Below are 10,498 nucleotides of genomic sequence, written 5' to 3' on the forward strand. Positions count from 1 at the left end.
GGTGTTTCTCTAATCTCCCACCAAACTCGAATTCAAAGGCTTGAGCAAATAGTTTAACACGAACCGCATTTATACGTTATTCATGCTTTGCCTGGAATATTGATAAATTGAAGATCGTATCAGTTGCTGAGCTCAAATGGGATACGGTGAAGCTAAATAGTCGAACCCTATTGTTACAAATTTTACAGCATAGATTCTGTAAGAGTCAGATTAGTAGCGTTTAGCAGTCTTGATAGTCTATATGATTTAAGCTATGTAAAAGATTTGCTTGTCACTAAATCCTTTGACTCTTCTAAAAGTTTCAGTTCAAGTGTCAAAAATGTGCCTAGCCTTCTTAGTACATAGCACAGGTGTCCTTTAGCGGGATATTGCCGAGGCCGGGCCATAGTCGACACACAGAAAAAAAAACAACAAAGGTCCACGTAGTTATGAGCAAAAACAAAAGTATCCACCCAAATATCTCACCAATCCGATAAACAGCACACACAAAAAACTAAACCAACTGACAGAGCCACCCATCATGTCAAAATATTACAAGTTTCAAGTCATGTCTTGTACAACTCACTTTATGGTTTCTCAAAACTTGTCCCAAAGTCCCTATTAATTTGAGACTGTCCGATTGCTGTCATAGAAACGGTCGCCGCTAGCCTAAAAGGGGCATTGCTAAAAGAGGGAATCAAAAAGTTCGGGAGCACTCAGCAATGTCCCGATAGTTACTGAGATGTTGAATTAGGACGGTAGGCTAGGCCAGTGGCGACCATTTCTAAAACAGCAATTGGACAGTCTCAAATTAATAGGGACTTTGGGACAAGTTTTGATAAACCATAAGGTGAGTTGTGCAAGACATGACTTGAAACATGGAATATTTTGACATGATGGGTGGCTCTGTCAATTGGTTTAGTTTTTGTATGTGCTGCTTATCGGATTGGTGAGATATAGGGTGAATACTTTTGTTTTTGCTCATAACTACGTGGACCTTTGTTGTTTTTTTGTGTGTGTAGACTACGGCTCGGCCTCGGCAATATCCCGCTAAAGGACACCTGTGGTGCATAGTCTGTAAAAAATTGTTGCCATGTAAGAATTTGGGTCAGTGTACTATTGTAATACCACCTAATTAATACCACCTAATTAATACCTCCTAAGGTAGGCTTAAGTTATTATCAAATTTTTGGAGGTCGGTTGAGCTGAAAAGAGCTAGGAGGTTTGTAATACAAATGGTTAGGCTTGGTTGAAAGAAAGAGGCCGAGTGGGCCATGAGAAAAAGAGGAATTAGGCATTGCTGGTACTTGGTTGGCAGTATGACTAACTTCAAGCCGAAATTCAGGTTTGTCTCTTGCTTATGGTAATAACCGTTGAAGTAGAGAGCGTCATTTGCGGCGACTTCCACTCCACACTCTGCAGTTATGATGATGATTAGTGTAAATTGTGCTTATCTAGTAGATTACCTCCCTAATTTTTCTCATAAAAACTATAAGTAGATCTTAAATAGAAAACAATTCTTCTATTAAACAAATGTCAACTAACCAGCCATTCTTCATGCTTACCTTGACAAAAATTTGGTAGCTATTGCTAAAATAACGAATGGCCAGCCCACTTTTCTGCCCCAGCATGAGTTGTAAATAACTGCTTTACTCATAGGAGAATAACCAAAAAATGAAAATGATAGGTGAACTATGACACTCTTATTGGTAAACAGGCTCAGTTGTTCTAATTTTATTTGGATGTTTTATCAGTAGCTTTGTTCTTTTTGATGTTTTGTATTTAAACTGTAAGGTGGGAGTTATCTGCAGCTACCTCATAAAAAAGATAACTCTTAAATGGATAATGTAATTAAGCCACAAGTATGTACGTATGATAGAGGTGGAACGAGACACGAGACGTCTCCAGTATCGACCTGTCTCGTATCGGTCTCGTCTCGACTTAACTATTGCCAAACTCGAGACAGGAAATAGAACTATAGCGCCTGCGCACGGTTGTTAAAACATGGCTTCTTGCGGTAGCAACAACTCCATATATTGTAATGGATTGCGGGCAACTGCCTTTAAAGTTATACCCGGTCCGTTACTACCTGTTGCTATTGATTATGTTGGCTACTGAGTCTAATCATGTAGTCCGGACAACGGCCCTGTTATATTTTAGTTCGGTTCTGTGTCCTTAAAACAGATACCGGGTCGTATCTAATTACTCTTCGGATAATCCAATTTAATAAAGAAGACTTTTGCGGGTAAAATGTCTGTATTTTATCATATCGTGTCTAAACACCAACTGCCCTTCATAAAATTCGGGCCTCTTTTACGTATATACTACCAATCGCGGGTAAAACTTGCCCGGACACGGAGAAATAAACGAAAAGCCGTGTCGACCATAGTCCGTGTTCGGTTAACAATGACGTTTTGTTAGTTCAATATAAGAATATACATGTGCATGTATACAGTAATTAATATAATTTCATGAGTACAATTTAAATATAATTCACATACTACAGTTAATACACAAACAACACTTAACATTAATGAAACGATAAGAATGAAAGTGTTATCGTGTGTTCTTTTAGTTCCGGTATTTCTTTGTAGAGCGACGGCTATCGGTTTCATTACATTAAAAAGTAAGAACTATTCAATAGATGGTAAAAATAGACATGTACAAAGCAATATGTTTATAATAATAATAAATTCTTAGAATATATAACTTCGGTATTTTAGAGCTGTTTGTGTCACTTTTGTTTACAAAAACTACATGCATATCACTATTAAAATGTTGTATTTAAATCATTTACACCAGGTGAAAATTCAACATAAAAATAGTTTTATTAATTTTATATATACCAAGTAGCTAGTACTTGTGCAGTGAAATCATCACCAAATGCTCATTATTTTACTGTCTCGTGTCTCGAATTTTTACAATACAGTGTCTCGAGTCTCGTCTCGAACTTAAAAAACCTGTCTCGTTCCACCTCTAACGTATGAACATAATATTATACATTCTATAGTTCAAAAGCACATATCTTCTGATATGTAGGCAACTGTTGGCGTCATGAAGTATACTAACAGCAAAGATGTCAAGGTTGTTAAAAATTTTCACATGAAAATGTTAAAGTTGCTTGTCTTTTTTATTCTTAGCTGACCCCCATAAAAACAAGTCTCGCTCCAAATGTTTTTGTTAAAGGTTGACTTGCAACAAAATTCACATTACAGTTATTTGGTATCAAAATATTCACCATGTTTTACACTGTTGTGTTGTAAGTGCCAAATATGAGGAAGTGTGATTACAAACTCTTAAAAGCTCAAAAACGAAAAGCCGCCGTAGATTGGAATCTGTTTATTTCTCTGACGTAGTCATTACAGTTTGGTTATTGTCTTGTCACGTGATGTTCTCACGTGAATTGAAAGGCCAATACAAAGCTCAATATAAAACTTATCGTAGCACTAGTTTATGACAAACACTTCAGGTTTTACCGAAGACCCCGTATCAAATATAGATGCTCGCTACTTGACAGTTTTGTTTCGGTCTGGTCTAATCGGCAAGTCGTAATCTGATCATGTGACCCAATACTTCGCAAATAATTTTTGCAACACTTCGATTATCACAGGTGACCAACAGGCTCGTCATGATTATCAGACAATGATATGCACTCCTTCAAGCTAAGGCTAAAAAATTAAACGAATTTTTATGGTAAGTTATAAGATATCAGTGCTAAAAGTGACAGCATTACGATGAAGATAAATCAGACGCGTAAGAACAATAGACATAGTTTTATTGAATGCGTGAAGTATATTTGTGAAAATATTTCGACGAATAAGGTTGCATGAAAGTGTAAACAGAAACCATCTTTCACAACTACATCACATTCGAGCCGTTTTGGAAAGGGAATCCAAACTACGGCGGTCTCGTGTGGCTGCGATTTTCTGTTCGTTTTTTAGCTTTTAAGAGCTTGTAATCACCTTTCCACATATTTTGCACCTACAACACAACAGAGTAAGACATGGTGAATCTTTTGATATCAAATACTGTAATGTGAATTTTGTTGCAAGTCAACCTTTAACAAACGTTTTTGTTAAAAACTAATCGCCATTTTTGTTTTTTTGTGTGCCGTGGAGGCTAACAGTTTCCTTAATTTAATGCTTAAACAACTTCGGCCATCTCTCGTTTGAAATCTAAATCTGATGATCATTTAATTAGAGCCTCCTGTTTTGCTGTTTATGGCCACCATCATATTTAGAAGGAATCTCTTTTCTATACATCTATCTTCAACTATGTTCAGATATGACCATGAAATAAGTGTTTGTTGATGTAGTCCGTATATTAGGAAAGATAGCTAGTAAATTATTTTTAAAATATCGATATGTAGGTGCAAAAATACAGGTAGGCCTATTACTTTTTCTAATTACATCTTGGCTTGACATTTGAAATTTATCAACTTTGATTTTTTTTCATTTATCAAAAATACTAGAGCAAACTCGCAGATTTAAAAAAATGCTCTATTCTTTTTTTTTATTTCATGTAAGCTCACAAACTTTACAATAAAATATAATATTTCAATATATAACTTATATGTTTTATTGCAACAAATGCATTAGCCTATATAAAACTGCGTAAAGGTGAATATTAAAAATAAATTATATGCAAGAAGCTAGACTAATAAAGTTATAATCAATAAAAAGGTTTTCATTGCCACTTCAACAAATGTTGAAGGTAATGTTATATTTAAATATAATTGATTGCCTTGCGGCGACAGCACCTCAGGGCAATCATTGGTGAAATGTGAACCTATGCGCCGAGTATCGCGGGTAGTTGTCAGCGGTCAATGTAAGAGTTCAGCTCTGTTCAACTTTCGCGAAGAGCCACAGGCAAAGCCTTCCCAAAATGCACTGTACGTGTGAAAGTCAGCTTTTTCGAGACGGCATGTCTAGCCACCATTTTTATGCTATCACCAGTGACGCAGCTTTATGTGAACATTAGCCACCGAGCCTTGCTCGGCAAGTGTTTTGCTGCGGGAGATTACTGCCGGGGTCTTGCATTCGATATGGGAACCAGGCTTTACAGCATCTTAAGCATAGCCTCCTCTTTGCAGATAATAGTATAAGCGTAGCCTACTTGCAGGTAATAATAATAGCTGATGCAGAACATAAATAGCTAAGCCAGCTCGTTATGCAATAGGAGAGCTAATCAATGGCCTACTGCTGTATTATGGCTGTTAGACTCGCCATGAATGGAAATCTATATTGCAAGCTATAGACTCTCAGTTACACTTACACAGCCTTTGAAGATTGCTAGCAGTTCTATATACAGCAAATATATATATATATGTAAACTTACTGTAACTCACACTTTAGTATTTGTTTGATAATTGATTGAATTAATAACTTTTGTAAATGGTATTGAATGACTATCAACAATGTTTGAACTTCCACAATTCATGAGTTTAACTTTGATTGCTATTAGATTTAAAGGTATAGTTTGTAGATAGATTAAGACTGTTAAATCTTTGCATTGTCAATTAACTTTAGATGTATAAATGCATTTGACCTCATTTGTACGTAAGGTAAGGTTAAATCTTCAAGGAGTCTCTGTTCTTGATGACTCACAATGACGGCTTTATTATTTGGGCAAATTGATTTTTTCAGTAAAGTGTTTAAAAATGATGATTTTTCTTAGAAAAATAGGCACCATTAGTTCCAATTTCATTCTTCACTATTACTAATTCAATTTCAAAATGCTCTTCGCATGATCAGTTCTTAGTAAGAGCTTTCTGTGAAGAAGAATGCTTGTATTTTTCCTTAGTTTTACCATATGTCCCCGCATATAAGCCTATTTCGCATATAAGCCAACCCTAGAAAAACAGCCTTGAATACAGGGAGTTAATGAGAGTTTGCATTAGTGTTGGGCTGGTAAGGAGTTATCCACTTTTACCGACACCGAGTGATTATCGGTATCCGTAAAATTAATCATTTTCGGTGACAGCTAGTTATTCGCAGCCGGTTTGATATGATCAGTATTTATCCGTGAAAGCCTATCGGTAATTGGTTATCCAGAAAGATTTTTGTATTTGACAGGCAACAGCATTACCAGCGACGTGTGCGTGGGAGAATCTCCTGCACAACGAGCTGCTTATGAAAGAGCTCATTTGACGTCTCGCCCACGATCGTTATGTAACGGAATGAGAAAGAAATGAGAAAAATGGAAAAGAAAAATCGCGCGTCAATTGATGTTATGGTTAATAGCAAAAACGCATCTTTGAGGAGCATGCTAATCAAAAAGAGTCGCTCAGCGCACATTGGCAATCACATCTTTTTTTCTCAGACATTCTGAAAACACAACACATGCAAATTATATTGTAACTTTTTCTTCAACGAACATTACCACGCTTACCTAAAGGTATCTAGTGTTATATTACGTTTTACATTGATAAAATATAAAACGTAATATATACCTACGTTTTATATTTCATCAAATATAAAACATATACATGTATTACGTTTTATATTTGATAAAACCCCCGTGTGATGTTTGATATTTGATACGATTGATATATTTATACGTTTTATATTTGATTTATCCCCCACCTGCGTTATATAAAAATGGGCAGTAGGTAAGCTGAAGTTAACCACACTGAAAACCATATAAAGTGTACCGAACTACAATACCGAACTTTCTTAGTTGGCAAAGGATACCGAAGATGGTAAATACCGAGGATACCGACACCAGGTAAATCGATAAAAAAGTGCAAGGATATCCTATCCGGCACTAAATTATATACCGGCCCAACACTAGTTTGCATACAAGCCTGCCCTATAAATCATCACACACCATACATACCTATCAAAGCAAAATGTTGCTGAAGTGGAGCTGCTTTTGTAGGCTTAGTACAAAAAGTTTCTGCTTGGGAGTAGTTGTATAATTAGCCTAACGTTAATCGAAAGGAAACAATCATCTGTTGGCATTGAGCCAATGGAAAACATGTTTGCATCAGAGAAACGCTGACCTCAGTTTCGGTTTGCAAAAACACTTTCATAGCTATTTTTATTTTATTGTATTTTTCCTTGATTTGTTAAGCCAAACCTATAATATTATAACTGTAATCAAATTGCTCATTTTTCTTAAACTGAAGGCTGCTAGGAAAAACCAATCATCTGATCAGCACCCTGTGCGCAGCGTAACTGTTTCCCTCATATCTAATACTATTGATCATTCGTATTTTGAATGAACTAGCCTTAATTAACTAATCAGTGTCAGAGTTCAGCAGCTGGTGAACTTGATAAGTTTCTAGAACTACAAGTATTGTAGCTACTAATAGTTAGGTCATGCTTTACTTCTGGTATCACAAGTAATATTGGTTTTACTGCTAATCTTATGAAATATAATATACTAAAGTCTTTCATGTTCAGTTTTATGCAGGTTCATTTAATGCATTTGTTGCATTAATGCATATAATTACATTCACTGCTATTAATTTCATGTACATTTTGAAAGGTATTTTAGCAGACCTTTGTGCCTTCATTGCATGCGATGCCCAGATCTACACCAGATTTGTATGTACCCTGAGTGTGTCTGAGTTCTTGATAAGAAAAAAAGTTGATTTTTAGATTATTAGGCTGTTTGTCAATTGAAACACCAGATTTTTGGTAACAGAAATAGCTAGCACAATTATGGTGTTTCTTTATTGCATTCAAAACAAGCTGAGGTTTACATATAGCCTAACCTCTACAGTAAGAACAGCTACTGTAGATACAGTAAGAACAGCTACTGTAGAACAAATAAGTCTTAGTAAGGTTACTTACAAAGACTTACTTGCTCTTATTTGTCTTGAAGCGACAGTTTTGTTTCTACATTCTACTAAACTTGCTCAAATTAAGCACTATTAGGTCTGAACTTTCAGTTATAAAATTTAGTGTGAATTTGAAACATGTAACGCTAACTTCAACCTTAGATGAAAAAATATCCAGATGCTTCTAAACAGAGTTATGATATGGAACAACTATAATAAGGTTCAGTATGGTAAAAGATTTAAAGCTAATTACAAAGGCTATAACACTGTCATGCAGGGAGTTTTTGAATGTCTGAAATTACACACTAAAAGATGTTTAGCTTCCGGTACAGTAGAAGTAAAAGTGAAGCCTACAACTCAAAATCCAGAAGACAGACTACTAAATCTACAGGTGTACCTGCATTTAGCGCTACCACACCAACCTATAATGAGTGAGTTCTGAATTTTCAGCATATATGATTTGAACAATAAAACTGAAAAGAAAGAAATCGATAAGCTAGTGACAAGAATGATCTTTCCACTTAAAGACATTTAGCTTCGATGAAATATTGCAATGTAATACACAAATAGTTTCTATGAGCATTGTATAATCTATTTCGATGAAAATATGTTAGACAGCGAAAAAAAACTATTTTATCAAAAAATTGTAAAACTTATAAAAATCATGTTTTTCAACTTTGCACTCTTCGTGCATGTTATGTGGTTGTACTATAGACAAATATTCAATGTGTTCCATTGTTTTCATTGCTAAACAAAAGAAGACAGAAGTAGGCCTATTGGTAAATGTGCCATGAGATGAGTCCTCTGGTGATTATGTTTTGATGGGTTAGTATTACAATGTATTTCCTTCAACGACGATAAAAATATGGAGATTTATCAGTAAGAATGACAACTCAGGTGAAAAGGTTTCGAACTTGCTTAAAACTTATAATGATAGTAACTGTTGTGGTTCCGTTGTGGTTGCAAATTCAGGCTATGATATTGCATATAGCTTAACAACATAGTTTTGTTATCTAAAATTTTTTGCTGATGACAGCAGAAATCCATTACATCATTACATGATGTTGTTGCATCACGTTATAATGCCATGCCACTGATTCCATTGTCTCTAGTTGTTTAGTAAGTTGGAACATATTGAGGATTTCTGCAGTCTGTGATGAGCAGATAAATATCATAGATTAAGAAACTCCTTGTCGAAGACTTTCTTGCAGTTCGAAGTTAACTAAAGAATGTAAAGTTGGTAGGTTCAACATATTCTGATAATGTAACATCTTTGCCGTGGTGCCATCTATGCAATCAACCTATTGAAAGGCAGTTAAATAGTTAACACTGTTGAAGCAGTTTTTAACCAAGCTGTTATTTAAAATTGAAAAGATTAAACTGTGTTTTACTAAAAGCAATAGTTGTGTAGTAGTAATTTAGGATGCTTTAGGATTATCTAGCATAGGAAATCTACCCGATTCTACAACTCCCCTCATTACTTTTTAATAAATATGGTAGACTTGCCTCAATTAGAGTACATGACAACTGAGTCGGGAGGGCAGCATAACGGTTTGTCAGACAGTTATACCTGGTTGTGGCGGATGCATTGCTCCTGGTTGTGGTAAATGTGAACCAGGTTGTTGTAGCTGCCCTGGAGCTTGCGGTTGATTTCTAGTGTTTCCTGGTGGAAGAGCAGACACTCCGTTAGGTTGGCCTGGCATACCCGTGGTACATTAACAGCAGATGAGTGTATGCATTAGCAAAAGTCGTGACATAAGACCTTTATAACTGGTTTAATGTTTTAGGCTGCAGTAACCAAATGTTTCCTTCATAACAAACACATCCACTAAGAATGTTTTGTGATAGCAATCACAAATACCAGAACACAAAAAGTCCATGCTCAGTCGATATCGGTGTGATTTACACACCCTTATATAACATATTTTTCTCAAGTGAGCACTATTCGTAAAAGTGAGCACTATTATGAACACAACCCATCATGCTCATGTCTAATTGAAACTGTTCTGTTCTGGCACACGACGCCCTATGCAATGCTTCTGATACATAAATATGTACAGTTTTGTGGTGGTGTTCCTGCAAGCTGTGCTTAGGAGATGCATAAAAATGAGGGCCTAGATTACTGGAACCCAATGTTTGTATTTTGTAGTTGGCTTCTGTGATTAATTCCTAATTATCCTTGTATTTGTATTCCGTGGCTCTTCTCAAGATATGTCAAAAATGTCAGACAATGGTTAATTGTTATCAGTAGATCAGTGTTCACTTGCTTTGCATCATCGCATAAATCCTGTATTAATAAGGTGTCTGGTTGGATGCACTAGCTCAAATCTCTGTTATAGCGATAGGCTACATCCTGTAAATAATGGCTGTTTGACATGGCTAAATTTATAATCTGGTTTCAGAGATCTGTAACCTGTATTCCAAACATCCTTATTTGTAAAACCAGACAGACCTTTATTATGCTCTGCGATTGAATGAAACTTCAGAAATATATAGACGGCAGACCAACTCAAAATATCTGTTTCCGGATCTAAATATTTACGGGTAATTACGCAGACTGTTGGTCGGCAATGCTGTGAATACCGCTGCAATTCTTCTACGCTAACTTTCATAGAGGGTTCTGTATCTTCATAAATATTACAATATTAAACACAGTTGCGCCGTTTGGAGTAGAATTAATATGTCCTCTAGTTATGTCTTGGTTAGATCAACTAGGCCCCATAGATAAGCATA

Source organism: Watersipora subatra, chromosome 11 (genome assembly GCF_963576615.1).
Source record: "Watersipora subatra chromosome 11, tzWatSuba1.1, whole genome shotgun sequence".
Taxonomy (NCBI): Eukaryota; Metazoa; Bryozoa; class Gymnolaemata; order Cheilostomatida; family Watersiporidae; genus Watersipora; species Watersipora subatra.